Below are 16,575 nucleotides of genomic sequence, written 5' to 3'. Positions count from 1 at the left end.
TCTTTCCATTGTACACCCTCCTGGTCTCCTCCCAGAATTCTTTATCCCATTCCACCTCTTCCTTCCCTGACTCCAAGAGGATTTTCCCCAAATCCTGCCAGACACCATAATCCCTGTGGCCTCAAGTCTCTCAAGGATTAGGCCAGACCAGTCAGTCCTCTGCTATACATGTGTCAGGGCATCAGACCAGCTTGTGTATGCTGCCTGGTTGGTGGCTCAGTGTCTGGTAGATCTCAGAGGTCCGGGTTATTTGAGACTGGTGGTCTTCCTATAGAGGTTGCCCTCTGCTTCAACTTCGTCAATACTTCCCCTATTCAAAATATGACAGAAGTCAGAGACTGATACCCTTTTAAAATATATGTCTCATTTAATTTTGAATGGTATACTATGGGTTCTTTCACATAAAATTGATTACTATATGTATTTATTATAGTCTCTGAGATGGAAATTGGCAGTATTTATACAAATATTACATTACTTAACAGCCTTGACATCATTCCAACAACGTGTTTTGTAATTTATACAAAATATAATGTAAATAATCACCACTGAGCACAGTGCCTGAGTCAGTGTCCATGCTGATTTTCTGTAGCTAACTTTAGTTAATGAAAATGAAAATAATATGAAAGCCACCATGAGGTTATTATTTAAACAAATGAGTATACTACCATTTATCAAATGGATGATGGTCCATGAAGAAATTCCCCATGCACATGTATTCAAGATATATTGTTAAAAGAAAAACACATGACAGAATATTGCATTATGTAATCAAACTTCATAAACAGAAGATTTACACATATTCTATAATTTTGTCAATGTAGAGTAAACCTGCTACAAGAGCATGGGAAGCAGTAGATAGAACACTGGGAGTTCTAGTTCAATTTGAGCTACACTATGAGACCCAATTTTAAAAACAAATAGAGTAGATTTGAAAGAATGTCTGCCAAACCGTTCTTAGTGGTTACATTTGAAAGTTTTAAGAAAGCAAGTTATTCTTTGACAATTCCACACTTGCACAACACATGTATGGAAGCCCTCTACACTCTCAATCTAATATCTTTCCCAATCAACATACTCTCTTTACACCAAATCCCATAGAACGTGCATGTCTTTTATCTTTTTTGCTTCATGACCCCCTGGATATAAACTGAGCCTCTTCTGTGAACATGTGCATGAAGCTATACATGTAACACCTGGTAAGACGCCCGTAGCTACATCATTTTCTATTTCCAGCACTGCGCTTAGTTCCTTTGAATAGGCAGTATCAATATTGTATAGAGTCTGTTCAGATAGATGTAACTATTGTGAGTTCCTGAGTGCCACAAATGTATCATGCTCAGAGGACAGCATCTCACAGATGTCCTTAATTATTAATTAGCCCTTGAAAGAAGCCAAGCCCTGCATCTCACCTTCTCTCTAAACTGGAAGTTATCTTCAATGGGTTATCATTAGAAAATGAAAACTTAGTTTTCTCCAAGGCAATTTCACTGGGTGACCAAACTAATTTTAAGGGTAGACTGCATATAAAGCACTAAGGGAACTCAATATTATCTTTGGAAAATCCTTGTTAGGACTTTTTCTTCAGAATGTTTTTTTTTCCTTTTGTTATTTGTTTATTTATTTATTAATTTTTTCTCTGTATGTTTTGTGTATATATTTTTTCCTGGTTTTATGTTTCCATGGAATTCATGAGTATGTGAATGGAAGTCTGGGTCTCTGTGTCTGTATCTGATTCTTGTAGCATGCATTGGCTCTTTTCTATCTGCTTGTTTTGTTCTACTCCAGTTCATTAACTTTCATTTTATTTTTATCCCATAGATGACTGTTTTCTACTGAGAGTCAGAAGAATGTAGAAACAGATGACTAGAGAGGCATAGAAGAATGGGGTAGTAGAGGGAAGGGAAATCATAATTCAAAAATATTGCAAGAGAAAGTCTAATTTTAAGAAAATAATTTTAAAAACATACTTTCTAGGGCCTGTCTGTCCCCTTTTCTCAAAGTCCTAAGTAGCTCCACATCAAAAGTTAATGAAAATATTTAAAACCCTTTCGAAGACACAGCAAATGATTTATTTACAGCCAATCTGGAACGGCCAATATGGGAGTGAAGCTTTGTAGAGTTGCAATAATGCAGTAGGAGAGTCTTTAAATGCTTTCAGAGACATCAATCCACAGAGGTTCAGTGGGAGTTTCACATGATGGATGTTACAAGTTTTGAATGGGAAGGTATACATTTTCGATACTTCAGTTTTCATGAATCTCTTCAAGATCAAGTTAAAAGTTCTATGGGATACAATCATGGCATAGGTATGTTCCTTTTAAATTTTCAAAATTAAACCAAGTAATACTAAAATATCATTAATAAATAGAACATAATGTATCCTAAGCCCATATCAACATGACAATTAAGAAATAGAAGTAAATGCATATTAGTGGATAAAAGCTGTTTCTAGAGAGGCACTATCCTATTTCTGTGACAATTTCACTTCGTTGTCAGATTTGTTGAGTCAAAATCTGATAATGAAGGCCTTGCTGTAAAGTACCATTCTCTCACTAAGGGACTCCCAAACCCTGTTGTATAGGGCACTAGCATTTCATTCAATCATCTGAAGCAACTTTTGCAATATCTTTATAACATTAAAATGACTGTACAGGACTTAGTATTCATTAATATATCTTATTCAAGCACAATACTTCTCATTTCATTCTTTGGTGTATCAAAATTCCAAATTCAATTTCATGTAAATTAGATAATGATGGTGTTGATGATGTTGATGATGGTGGTGGTGGTGTTGGTGTTGGTGGTGGTGGTGGTGGTAGTGGTGGTGGTGTAGTGGTGAAGATGATGAAGAAGAGGTCAAAAACGATCTGTTGGGACAGAGTACAAAGCACATACTATATTCAGTGTTTTTCCTTTCTTTAGTGTGACTAGGATCTACAGTGAGAAATAATCTATTGTCAGTGCTATGTTGGGAAGGAGAGGTTTAAGCTCATCAAAACCCCACAAAACACCAGAAGAGAAAGTAAAATTTGTCATGAGAAATTTATTTCTATTTTTAAAAGAAACCCTTGTCATAACCATAGCAATGAATCAATATAATTTTGTGAGGCAGCAAATTGCATTTCATAGTTTAGCTAATTAATATAAAGTCATAATGTACAGAGTGCAATCTCTGGCTGTCAGAACCAAAGCCCATGGATTTTAGATCTTGTTGTCCTAGGATTTTAAAAATGAATGACATAATTGATGGCAATGTGCCACCCTAAAAGTCTTACCACATAAGTCACAGAGACACCATAATATATGCTGAGTATCAGGTTAGAACTTTTATATTCATAAGAATTTGGAGTTTCAAAGAGTAAAATTGTTGAGGTTAAGAACAGGACATTTTTCGATTTGGATTTCAATCTCTAGTGTGCAGTTTGGTTTTGGTGGATCATTATGCAGTGTTTCATTTTATTTTATTTGAACAGGTGATATAAGTTAACTGTACAGATTAATGAGCCTCAGTTTGATATTTCCATAATGCAGACAGCATTCACTGAATTAAGGTAACTAAATTTTTTCACTGAATTTTCTGCAACTTACAAAAAGTTAGGATACTCTATTCTATTTTTGAGAAAAATGACTTCCATAGGATATAGAAATCATTAATATATTTTCAGAATTTTTTTTTATTTTAGAATTTTTATTTATTCCTCACACATGTATACAATGTACCTAGATCACACCGATCCTTAACTTGGTTCTACACTCTCTGGATACATTCCCTTTTCAGCTTCATGTTCTTTATGTTTTCCTGTTTTATTTTCTTTATAATCCATTGGTTCACTGAGTACTGCCTGCTTGGATCTTCCCTAATCCATTGTCTTAATTATGTACAGGACTTGGTCATATGACTGTAGATGCAGTGAGCCCATAGTTCCAATAACTGTGTCATGTCTAGATGGGACAATTTCATTTTCTCGTTCCTCATATTCTGCCTTCTCCTTTTCTGCAATGTTTCCCTAGTTTATACTCAGCTCCCTTCTTCTCACTTTCTTAGCACTTATACCAGTTACACAAACTACAGTAATTGCTGCACAGTACACCTACTCATTTCTCTGACCACAGCTCATAAAAGCAGTAATGTATGGACAAAAACAATAAGAATTGGAAGGCAGTTTGACAACATGGATATTTAGCAAAACAGGAATAGTAGAATCCTCTCTATGGCCATGTGAACCATGGGAAAAATGTGACCATGATTATAACATGACATCTGACTTTCCTTCTATAGAAGAGGCTTCAAAGTCAAACAAACAGCAGTTGGCCACTTTAATAAGATTTAGATAATTGTCTTCATACTTCTGAATTTTCAACTGGCACAATGATATCTATTTTCATCAATATCCATGCCAATGATATAATTTTGCTCTTTTGTTGGTTAAATAAAGGTCTAGTGCCTATATAATTTATTTTTCCAATTTTGTAACATGGATATTGTGAAGAGCTAGAAGGTAAAGACATTCATGGAATTAAAACTGGGGTAGACAGATTCCTTCAGGTAGATATTCCATAAGTGGTACTATTGGATCACAAATAATTTCAGTTTTCAGGTTTATATTAATTTCTTTAATAACTATATTAAATTTTAGACCCAACAAACTTATACCAGGGTTCTTTGTTCCAGCAACACTATACAAACACTGTTATTTGTAATTGTACTTCAGCAATGATTTGTGGGTTTAGTATTTTTCATGTAATTTTTGATAATTACTGTGCCATTATTTTAAGCATTTATTCAAATATATAGCGTATATAATTGCATTACTTTAGTTATGAAGCATAAGGTATTTTGTGTCTAAAAGATATGATCCATACGTCAGATAAAGAGCCAGTAAAGTTTTATTTTCTCCATTGATATTAACTTGGTATCTCTTAATGACACTCCATTGTGAGGATGTACCATATATCTGTGTCCATTCCTCTGTTGATGAGCATTTGATTTCTTTCCAGCTTCTGGCTATTATAAATAAGGCTGCTATGAACATAGTTGAGCATGTGTCTTTGTTAAATGTTGGGGCATCTTTTGGGTATATGGCCAAGAAAGGTGTAGCTGGGTCTTCAGATATCTCAATGTCCAATTTTCTGAGGAAACTCCACACTGATTTCCAGAATTGTTGTTCCAGTCTCCAATCCCACCAACAATAGAGGTGTGTTCATCTCTTTACACATCCTCGCAACATTTGCAGTCACCTGAGTTTTTGATCATATCCATTCTGAGTGGTGTGAGGTGAAATCTGAGGGTTGTTTTGATTTGCATTTCCCTTATGACTAAAGATTATACATTTCTTTAGGTATTTCCCTGCCATTCGATATTCTTCAGCTGTGAATTCTTTGTTTTGCTCTGAACCCCATTTTTCAATAGGGTTATTTTTCTCATACAGTCTAACTTCATGGTTTCTTTGTATATTTTGGATGTAAGTCCTCTATCTGTTGTAGGATAGGTAAAGATCTTTTTTCCAATCTGTTGGTTGCCGTTTTGTCCTAACAGCAGTGTTCTATGCCTTACAGAAGCTTTGCAGTTTTATGAGATCGCATTTGTCGATTCTTCATCTTAAGCATGAGTCTTTGGTGTTTTGTTCAGGAAATTATATTCAGTACCCATGTGTTCGAGATGCTTCCCCACGTTTTCTTCTATTGGTTTGAGTGTATCTGTGATGAAATGGATGTCTTTAATCCAGATGGACTTAAGCTTTCTAGAGTGTAGTAACACTGGTTCGATCTGCATTCTTCTACATGCTGACCCCCAGTTGAATCAGCACCACTCTATAAACATGCTATCTTTTTTTTTCCATTGATGGTTTTGGCTCCTTTCTCACAAAATAAGTGACCATGGGTGTATGGGTTGATTTTTGGGTCTTCAATTCTATTCCACTGGTTTATTTGCCTACCTCTGTCTTAATGCCGTACAGTTTTTATCACTGTTGCTCTGTAATACTGCTCGAGTTCATGGATAGTGGTTCCCAGGGAAGTAATTTTATTTTTGAGGACAGTTTTAGCTATTCTGTGTTTTTTCTTATTCCAGATGAATTTATTAACTTTTCTCTCTAACTCTATGAAGAATTGGATTGGAATTTTGATGGTGATTGGAAAGAATCTGTAGGTTGCTTTTGGTATAATGGTCATTTTTACTGTATTATTTCTGCCAGTCCATGGACATGGGAGATCTTTCCACCTTCTGAAGTATGCTTCAGTTTGTTCAGAGACTTGAGGTTCTGCTCATATGCTTATATCTTTTACTTGCTTGTATAAAGTAACCCTGAGATATTTTATATTATTTGGGGGGTATTGTGAAGGGTGTCATATCCCTAGTTTCTTTCTCTGCTTGCTTAGCTTTTCTGCAGAGTTATTTTTATACCCAGCCACTTTGCTGAAATTGTTTATCAGGCTTATTAATTCTATTGTGGACTTTTTGAGGTCACTAAGTATACTATCATATCAACTACAAACAGTACTATTTTGACTTCTTTTTTTCCGATCTATATCCCTTTGACCCCCTTCAGTGTCTACTTGCTCTGGCTAAGATGTCTAGAACTATATTGAATAAGTTGTGAGAGCGTGGGCAGCCTTGTCTAGTCCCTGATTTCAGTGTGATTGTTTTAAGTTTCTCTCTACTTAGTTTAATGTTAGCTATGGATTAGCTGTATATGTTTAGGTATGGGCCTTAAATTCCTGTACTTTCCAGGTCTTTTGTCATGATGGGTGTTGAAGTTTGTCAAATGCATTCTCAGTATCTAATGAAAGGATCATTGGGTTTTTATCTTTGAGTGTGATTATATAATGGATTAGGTTGAAGATTTCCACATACAAAACCATCCCTGCATGCCTGGGATAAAACCGACTTGATCATGAGGGATGATTGTTTTGATGTGTTCTTTGACTTTTTTTGCAAGTCTTTTATCGAGTATTTTTGCATCGATATTCATAAGGGAAAATGGACTGAAGTTCTCTTTTTTTGTTGGGTCATTTTGTGGCTTAGGAATTAGAGTAATTGTGGCTTCACAAAAGGAATTCAGTAGTGCTCCATCTGTTTCAATTTTGTGGAATAGTTTGGACAGTATTGGTATGAAAATTTCTATGAATTCTGGATAGATTTTTGCACAAAACCCATCTGATCCTTGACTCTTTTTGTTAGGGAGGTTTTTAATGATTGGTTGTATTTCCTTAGCAGTTATTGGTTGTTTAAACATTTTTTTCTGTTCCTGACTTAGCTTTGGTACCTGGCATTACTCTAGAATATTGTCATTTTTCTCCAAATGTTCAAGTTTTGTTGATTATAGGCTTTTGTAGGATGATCTGATGACTTTTTTAATTTTCTCTGATTCTGTTTTTATGTCTCCCTTTTCAATTCTTTTTTTGTTAATTTGGACACACTCTGTGTGCCTTCTTGTTAGTCTGGCTAAGGGTTTATGTATCCTGTTGATTTTCTCAAAGAACCAGCTTTTGGTTCTGTTCATTCTTTGTATAGTCCATTTTGTTCTACTTGGTTGATTTTAGCCATAAGTTTGATTATTTCCTGCCTTCTACTATTCCTGGGTGTATTTGCTTCTTTTTGTTCTAGAGATTTTAGGTGTGCTCTCAAGCTGGTGACATATGCTCTCTCCTGTTTCTTTATGCAGACACTCACAGCTATGAGTTTTCCTTTTAGCACAGCTTTCATTTTATCTCAAAAATTTGGGTATATTGTACCTTCATTTTCATTACATTCTATGAAATCTTTAGTTTCTTTCTTCATTTCTTCCTTGACAAAGTTATCATTGAGTAGAGCATTGTTCAACTTCCATGTTTATGTGAGTAGTTCTTTCCTAATTGTTATTGAAGAAGAGCCTTAGCCCATGGAGGTCTGATAGGGTGCATTGGATTATTTCTATTTTTCTGTATCCTTTGAGGCTTGCTTTATGACTGATTATATGATCAATTTTGGAGAAAGTGCCATGAAGTGGTGAGAAGAAGTTGTCCTTTTGTTTTATGATAGAATATTGTAAAATATCTGTTAAGTCCATTTGGTTTATAACTTCTGTTAGTCTGTATATGTCTCTGTTTAATTTCTGTTTCTGTTATCTGTCTAGTGATGGGAGTAGTGAGATTAAATCTCCTGGATTATTATTTTCGGGGCAATATGTTTTTTTGAGGTTTAGTAAGGTTTCTTTCATGTATTTGGAGCGTAGATATTTATAATTTCTAGTTCATCTTGGTGGATTTTTGCTTTGATGAATATGAGATGTCATTCCTTAAGCTTTTTGATCTCTTTTGGTTGAAAGTCGATTCTATATGATTTTAGAATGGATACTCAAGCTTGATTCTTCAGACCATTTGCTTGGAATTTATTTTTCCAGCCTTTTATGCTGAGGTAGTGTCTGTCTTTGTCTCTGAAGTGTGCTTCCTGTAGTTCAAAATGCTGGATCCTCATTGTGTATCCAGTTTGTCAGTCTGTGTCTTTTCTGTGGGGAATTGAGTCCATTGAAGTTGAGAGATATTAATGAATAGTGATGGCCACTTTCTCTTAATTACATAAATGGTGGTTACTTTAGGATTGTGTGGTTCTCTTTGATTTGTTGTGAAAATTAATTCTTGCTTTATCTATGATTTTACTTGCCTCTATGTGTTGGGGCATGCCAGTGAGTGTCCTTTGTATTACTGGATATGTAGAAAAATATTGTGTAAATTTGGTTTTGTCATTGAATATCTTGGTTTCTTCATCTATTTTAATTGAGAGTTTTGCCGGATACAGTTGCCTGGGCTGTCGTTTGTGTTCTCTTAGTGTCTTTATGTCATCTGTCCAGGATCTTCTGGCTTTCATAGTCTCTGGTGAGAATTCTGGTGTAATTCTTATAGATTTGCCTTTATATGTAATTTAATCTTCCCCTTACTGCCTTTAATATTTTTATTTGTTTTGTGCATTTGGTGTTTTGACTATTATGGGATGGGAGGATATCATTTTCTGGTCCAATCTATTTGGAGTTCTGTAGGCTTTGTGTATGTTTATGGGCATTTCTTTCTTTAGATTAGGGAAGATTTCTTCCTTAATTTTTTTGGAGGTATTACTGTCCATTGACGTTGGCAGTCTTCACTCTCTTCTGTACCTGTTATCTTTAGGTTTGATCTTCTCATTGTGTCCTGGATTTCCTGTATGTTTTGGGCTAGGAGCTTTTTCTGTTTTACATTATCTTTCACAGTTGTCTCAATGTTTTCTATGGAAACTTCTGCTCACTAGATTATGTCTTCTATCTCTTTTATCCTGTTGGTGATTCTCACATCTATGACTCCTGGTCTCTTTCCTAGGTTTTCCAACTCCAGGGTTGTCTTCCTTTGTGATTTCTTTATTGTTTCTATTTCCATTTTTAACTCCTGGATGCTTTTATTCATTTCCTTCTCCTTTTTTGTTGTTTTTCCAGTAGTTCTTTAAGGTATTTGTGTTCCTTCTTTTTGGGATTCCACCTGTTTACTTCTGTATTTTCTGTTATCCTGTATTCTCTTAAGGGAGTTATTTATGACCTTCTTAAAATCCTCCATCGTCATGATAAAATGTGAACTTAAATCTAGATCTTGCTTTTCTGGTGTGTTTAGATATCCAGTGTTTGCTTTGGTGGGAGATTTGGGCTCTGATGAACCCAAGTAGTCTTGATTTATGTTGTTTGATTTCCTGTGCTTCCCTCTAGCCATCAGGTTGTCTTTGGAATTTGCTTGTCTTGCTTTTTCTGTCAGTGGCTTGACCGTCCTGTAGGTTCATGTGTCAGGACTGCTGTAGACCTGTTTTACTTGTTTTTTTTCCCCAGTCATGGGAACAGAGTATTCTGCTCTCATGCGTCCAATTGCTCCTGTGTACTGGCTTTCATCTCTCCCTGTGGGCAGGAGCCAGAAAGAACTTCCCATACTTCTCCTAGGTCCTTCTGTGGGGGTAGATGACACAGAAGGCCCAAGGTGTTTTCCTCTTTAGTCAGGAATCTGGGCAGAAAGTAGTCTCCTCTGGTTTCCCAGGAGTATCTGCTCCTCTGAAGATCTAGTTCACCCACCCTCAGGATTTGTGAGCAGGGAGGTGTTTGACCAGTTCACAGTCTAGAACTGCTCCTGCAGTTTTACTCCTCCTATATTCCTGGGTCCAGAGGCACTATGGAGTTTTTTCAAGGGCCAGAGATGAGAGTATGGGTGGGCAGACATGGCAGTCTCTGTGCCTTCTAGGCTCAGTATTGCCCACACTCCTGGGTGTTCATCTCTCTCCCACAGTGTTTAGGAGCAGGGAGCTCTGGGCTGGGATCAGCAAGGTTCAGGAGCTTGCTAGGAACTGGAAGTGCCTGGTACCAGAGATGTTGTTTCTTTGCTTGTCCTGAGTCCACCACTCAGGTCACTTAGTGGAAAAAAGTTGGATTCACTTCTGGTCTGAGGCCTGAAGTTGCTTCTCAGGCTGACTTTCAGCTCACTATGAGAGCCTCAGCGAGAAAGGTCCTGCCCCTACTGCACGTAGGTCCCTATGCGCAGGATGCCCAGATGGAGCTAGGTGTTTTTTTTTTTTTTTTTTTTTTTTTTTGAGTCAGGAATGTGAGCAGAGTTCTGAGGAGTTTCTGCCTCTCAGACAGTCTAAGTCTTCCCCACCCCACATGAGAATTGGTAGTAGGTGCAGTTTGGACTACAGGGCTCCTTCAGCTTAACTGCTCCTATATTCATGTGTCCAGAGGCATTATGCAGTTTCTTCTTGGGCTAGGGATGTGGGCACAGGTGGGCAGAATTGTCAATCTTTCCTTCCCTGAGGTCTCAGTATTGCCAGCTTGTAAAAATACAAGACTGATTTCCAGAATGGATATACCAACTTGCAATCTGACCAAAAAAGGAGGAAAGTTCCTCTTTCTCCACCTCCTTTTCAGAATCTGTTGTGAATTTCTTATCTTACCATTCTGAGTGGTGTGCTGTGTAACCTCAGAATTTGTTGATTTGCATTTACCTGATGGCTAAGGATGTTGATATTCCTCAGTAGAGAATTCTTTGTTTAGTGCTATTCACCATTTTTGAAAGGACTATTTGATATTCTGGAGTCTAACTCCTTGAGACTTTTATAGATAGATTTTAGTCCTCTATCAGATGGAAGCTTGGCAAAGATCTTTTCTTAACCTATTTTATTACCTTTTTCCAAATTCCAGTGCCCTATGATTTTCAAAAGCTTTATGAAGTCCCATTTGTCAATTCTTGATCTTGGAGCAAAGACATTGGTGTTATGTTCAGTGAATTTCCCCACTTTTTCTTCTATTAGTTTTAGATTATATGTTTCTTGTGGAGATACTTGATCCACTTCGACTTGATCTTTGTACAGGGTGATAAGAATTGTTTGATTTCCATTCTTCTATATGCTAACCTCCAGTCGAATGAGAACCGTTTGTGGACAATTTTATCGTTCCATTGGTTGGTTTCGGTTCATTGTCAAACATCAAGTGGCCATAGGTGTGTGCCTTCATTTCTGGACCTTCAATTATATTACATTGATCTACCTGACTGTCCCTTTACCATTCCGTTCAATTTTTATCATTATTGTTCTGTAATACAGCTTGAAGTCATCAATAGTGATTACCCCAGAAGTTCTTATATTGTTGAAGAACTTTTTCTCTATCATGGGGTTCTTGTTATTCCAACTGAATTTTCAAATTGCTCCTTCTAACTCTTTGAAGAATTGAGTTGGAATTTTGATGGTGATTGCCTTGAATCTGTTGATAACTTTTGGCAAGATAGCCACTTTTATAATATTAACCCTGCAAATGCAAGAGCATGGGAATTTTTTCCATCTTCTGAGATCTTCTTCAAAATTTTTCTTCAGAGACTTGAAATTCCTGTCATACAGAGCTTTCACTTGCTTGTTTAGAGTCAAGATGAGGTATTTTTTATTATTTGTGACTATTTTGAAGGCTGTCATTTCCTTATTTTCTCCTCAAACTGTTTATCCTTGAAATAGAATGCTATTGATTTGTTTGAGTTAAGTTTACATCCAGCCACTTTGCTGAAGTTGTTTATCAGATGAACGAGTACCCTGGTGGAATTTTGGGGTCTAAAATATACAATCACATCATCTTAAATCATGATATTTTAAGTTCTTGCTTTCTAAATTTTTCCGTTTTCCTACATGTTTTTGTCTAATTTTTGTGGATAAGACTTCCAGTACTATATTGATGGGGTAAGTAGATATTGGGCAAAATTTTCTAGTTCGTGATATTTGTGGTAGTGCTTCAAGTCTCTCTTCAGTAAGTTTGTTGTTGGCAACTTTTTTTATGTAATTTCTATTACTATGTTTAAGTATGGGCATTGAATTCCTAATATTTTCCAAGACAATTAACATGAAGAAATATTGATTTTTCAAAATATTTTATCAGCATCTATAAAGATGATCATTTATTTCCCCCCAGGAGTTTATTTACATAATTGATTCTTCTATGTCCTGAAATCCAGTTGAACCATAATTTCTTGAAAATTCTGTCTTTTTTCCATTTCATAATTTTAGCACCTTTGTCAAAGACAAAGTGACCATAGGTGTGTGCATTCATTTCTGCATCTTCAGGCTAGTGATCATTTCTTTGTCCCACAGAGTTCCCAAAGGAGTTTCAAATGTTCATTCCCTATCCTACAGGTCTCCAGTCTTTGCACTTATCCTCCAAATGTGGTGAAGAAGACAACTCTCGTCAAGGGGAGGTACAACAGGCCCCATAATACAAAGATGATTGCAAAACTTCCTATCTTAAAGGTAATCTCAGTGATTTCTCATAATCCACAAATGGATTAAGTCCTGCCCCCTCTCCACATGAGACTGTATTACCTTCACCAGCTGCCAAAGTAGGGCAGAGAGCTATGTCCACTCACGAAGACAGTCAAATGTGTCCCCCATCTCCAACAAAGTGCGTTATGCAATCTGCTTTGGGTAAAATGAGTTTGAAACCTGATTCTGCTGACAAAGGGGATTTCAGAACTTCCCTATTAAATCTAGAGGACCTTCCAAGTACTCCACTATTAAAAAATGTGCTTAAATCATCACTTATGTTCCAAGAGGGACAAAATACAGTCACAAATCCCCAAGTGAACCTCATAACACACATACCAGCCCTGGCAGAGACAAAATTTTCTGCATGTACACCTTTAGATCAAGGACCATTGCCAGCTTCAGAAGGTGCTCTTGAGAGTTCTATACCAAAGGAAGATGTGGTAGAAAATTCTGAGTCCACCCAAGGGACTCTTGTGCATTCTGTACATAAAAAATATGATTAGCACACTCTCCATCTCCCTCAGTACATCCAATGTCCCTATACAGAACATTATTCAAATATCCTCTAAAATTGAAAAGGACCTTCTTGACTTGTCATCAGGCCCAAAACGAGACAAGTTTATCTAAACACACAGTCAATGAGCCATGCACTGTCCATATTTATACAATGTACAGAGAAGATAAAACACCCCCTACCTCGTCAGAGAACTCTAGGTCATTCTGACCTGAAAGGAGAGGCTCCAAAATTTTCCACATATACATCAGAGATGCTAGAATTTCCCAAAACTGAGCAGGATTTTCTGAGTAGTACTCTACCTCATAAAGAGATTGTGGGACAAGAAACATCTACAAAAGGATATCTACCCACAGCCACATCTTTAGAAATGACTTGTGGATGTGACACAAATAAAAAAAGATGTTGTAGGACATTTTCTATCTTAGAGAAGGTTATGGATTCAACCATATGTTAACGAGGAGTGGTGGAACATGATATGCAAACACCAGTGTCTGCAGCACCCTTGATAACTGACGAAAGGGATTCCTTCTTTTCCATTTGGGCAAAAGAATGCATACAACCTCTGCAAACTTCACAGGGGGCTATAGGACCTTCCTTATCTCCTCAAGATCAGCCATCTTCCCCAAATACAGAAGATGCTACACACTCTTTCAAATATGAACAAGGGGTTTCCAGTCCTTCTTTATACCCACAAGCTGGCCCAGAACATCTGCAAAATACATCAAAGACTTTGGATTTTACCTTATATTCTGAAGGGGCCTTGGAACCTGTTTTGCCTATCAAGCAGGCTATGGAACCTAACACTTCTACACGAAAGTCTGTTTCCACTTCTCCAGCAGAAGAAATTTTTTTGGAACTTCCTCAATTACACAACAATATCTAGAAACATCGTTATCTGCTCATGAGGCTCTCAGCCCTCTCACATATGTCCATGATGGTCTAGGAGAGGTCACATCTTCTGAGGTCGCTCTAATACCTACACCACATTCTGACGTCACAGTCAGTATTTCTACACGTATACACGGTACATTAAGACCTTCCTCATCTGAGAAGGATGTCTTAGGATCTACTGCATCTCAACAGCTTGCTTTACAACTATCCCCATCTACCCAAGTAGATTTATTTCACATGTCCACTCTGGGGAGAAATGGTCACCATTCTCCCTCTACCAAAATGGACCTCAGGAATCCAGTTTCTAGAAACAAAGGGTTAAGATTTGACCCTTCTGATGGAGTCTTGAGAAATTTCTCCTCCAAAGAAGACAGTTTCAACCTTACCCCTTCTGCCAAAAGGTATCCTTTGCCATCTTATGCTGCCAAAGAGAAACCAAAAGGTACAACTATTCCTCAGGAGAGTCGCACAAATTCTCCATATGTCCAAAGGGCCTTGTAATTTTCCAAAAATGATGAAGGAATTGTGGAAAGTTGCCAATCCTTACAAGGGCATGCTAGATATTCCACATTGTCCCAAAATGCTCAAGTACCTCCTCCTTCTACCAAAAAGGCATGTTCACCATCTGCCCTAGGATTTCAGGGAATTTCTTCACCCCTCTCTAGGGTTACAGAAACTGTTCTCCATCCTCAAAGTAATTTGTAATTGTGAAAATTAGACTTCAAAAATACAAAAACGTTTTTTATATTTCCAAAGTTCTGATGGAAACTCCACATCGAAAAAAACTCATTTATACCTTGTGCCATTAGCCCAAGTGTATCAGAAAAATTCCATGTCTTCTAAAGCATCAAAAAAATCAATCTGTTTCTAGCACTCTTCCTGGGAAACATTTACCATCAGCCATACAATCCCCAGGATCATCAAAATCTAAAAAAGGAGTATCTAGAATATTTATCATCTGCCCAAAGGTCTTTAAGATGTTCAGCAACTTCTCCATTAGCTTGGTTAACCCATAGAAGAAAAGAACAAAAGCCATCTTCCCAGGGTGTTTTTTCAAGAACCACATAGTTTTTCTTTTCTTTATGCCAAGATATAATGCCAGCTTCCTTCTCCCCATCTCTATTCTCTTGACCCTCTTTCTTCTCCCTCCCAAATGGCTGTTTACTCTGAATTAGAGGCCAATTAGTAAACCCTAGAGTTACTGAAGGAATATCTGAGAGGCAGTCGCTTTGAGGACAACTCTACAAACATCAAAGAACCTTCTAGAGCTATCCAGGATACAAGAATATTTCAGGCAGGACCGAATTATGATATCACTGAGAACTTCCATGGCCTACATGCTAAACAGCTTTCCTTACATTGACCAATTTCTAGGGTGTCCTTTCCATGAATGTCTCCTGTGACACAGTGGAAACCTTTACATACTACATCTCTCCAATGCTAAGTACTTCGATTGTTTCATTAGTGGTTTCATTCTCTGAATGGAGAAAGTTAGTTAGGGGCTTAGCATGGGAAGAAAAGATCTAGGAATATGGAGTGGAGGAGATTATTCTGGATAATAATTTTATTCCCAGGTCCATTCCTGTGACATACACTTCAATTCCCTAGGTTTTCTCTGTATCTCCAAGCAAGTATTTTCCCTACAGACCTTCAAATGAATAAATATTGTATTAATTATTTTGTCTGCATTCCTTGAGAGGGGACGTTATATATATTCCTGAATGTGTACTCAAAAATTCAGTTTTCCAATTAAATTTTTTGCAATGATTTTGTCTAAAAAGGGGGCACAGCAATAGAGTGAGTATAACAGTATAAATACTTTGTGCCTTCCTCAAATGATAAACTCCCAAATCCTTATTTTATCCAAACATTACCAGACATCATTAAAGCAAAGGACAGCATGAACTATAATATTCGGTTCTCTTGTCCCATTTGATATCAGTTCTGCATTATCTACCTTACTGGATTCCCATGACGAGACTTGAGGGTTTTGGATGTTTTACCCTGATTCTTTCCTCAGGCCAAACATAAGATTCAGGAGGATGTGCAGGATGAGGAATAGAGTGTGGTCCAGTGAAACCTCAGCTTCATTAGGTTCATAAGAACAGGAGAGAGTCTATTTGGCACTGTCATTTGTGGATTCTACCTTCTTGATCTTGTATCCCAGAATCCATGACAAAATGCCATCTAAATTCATAGCCTTATCATATATATATATATATAAATATATATATATATATACATATATATATATACTCATATATATATATATGTGTGTGTGTGTGTGTATGTGTGTGTATATAGATGATATATATATATATATGATTTATAGACATATAGATATATAGATATATAGATATACGGATATAGATTTATAGATATATAG

The sequence above is a fragment of the Rattus norvegicus genome, chromosome Y (assembly GCF_036323735.1).
Source record: "Rattus norvegicus strain BN/NHsdMcwi chromosome Y, GRCr8, whole genome shotgun sequence".
Lineage (NCBI taxonomy): Eukaryota > Metazoa > Chordata > Mammalia > Rodentia > Muridae > Rattus > Rattus norvegicus.
Note: the sequence above shows the minus strand (reverse complement) of the source record.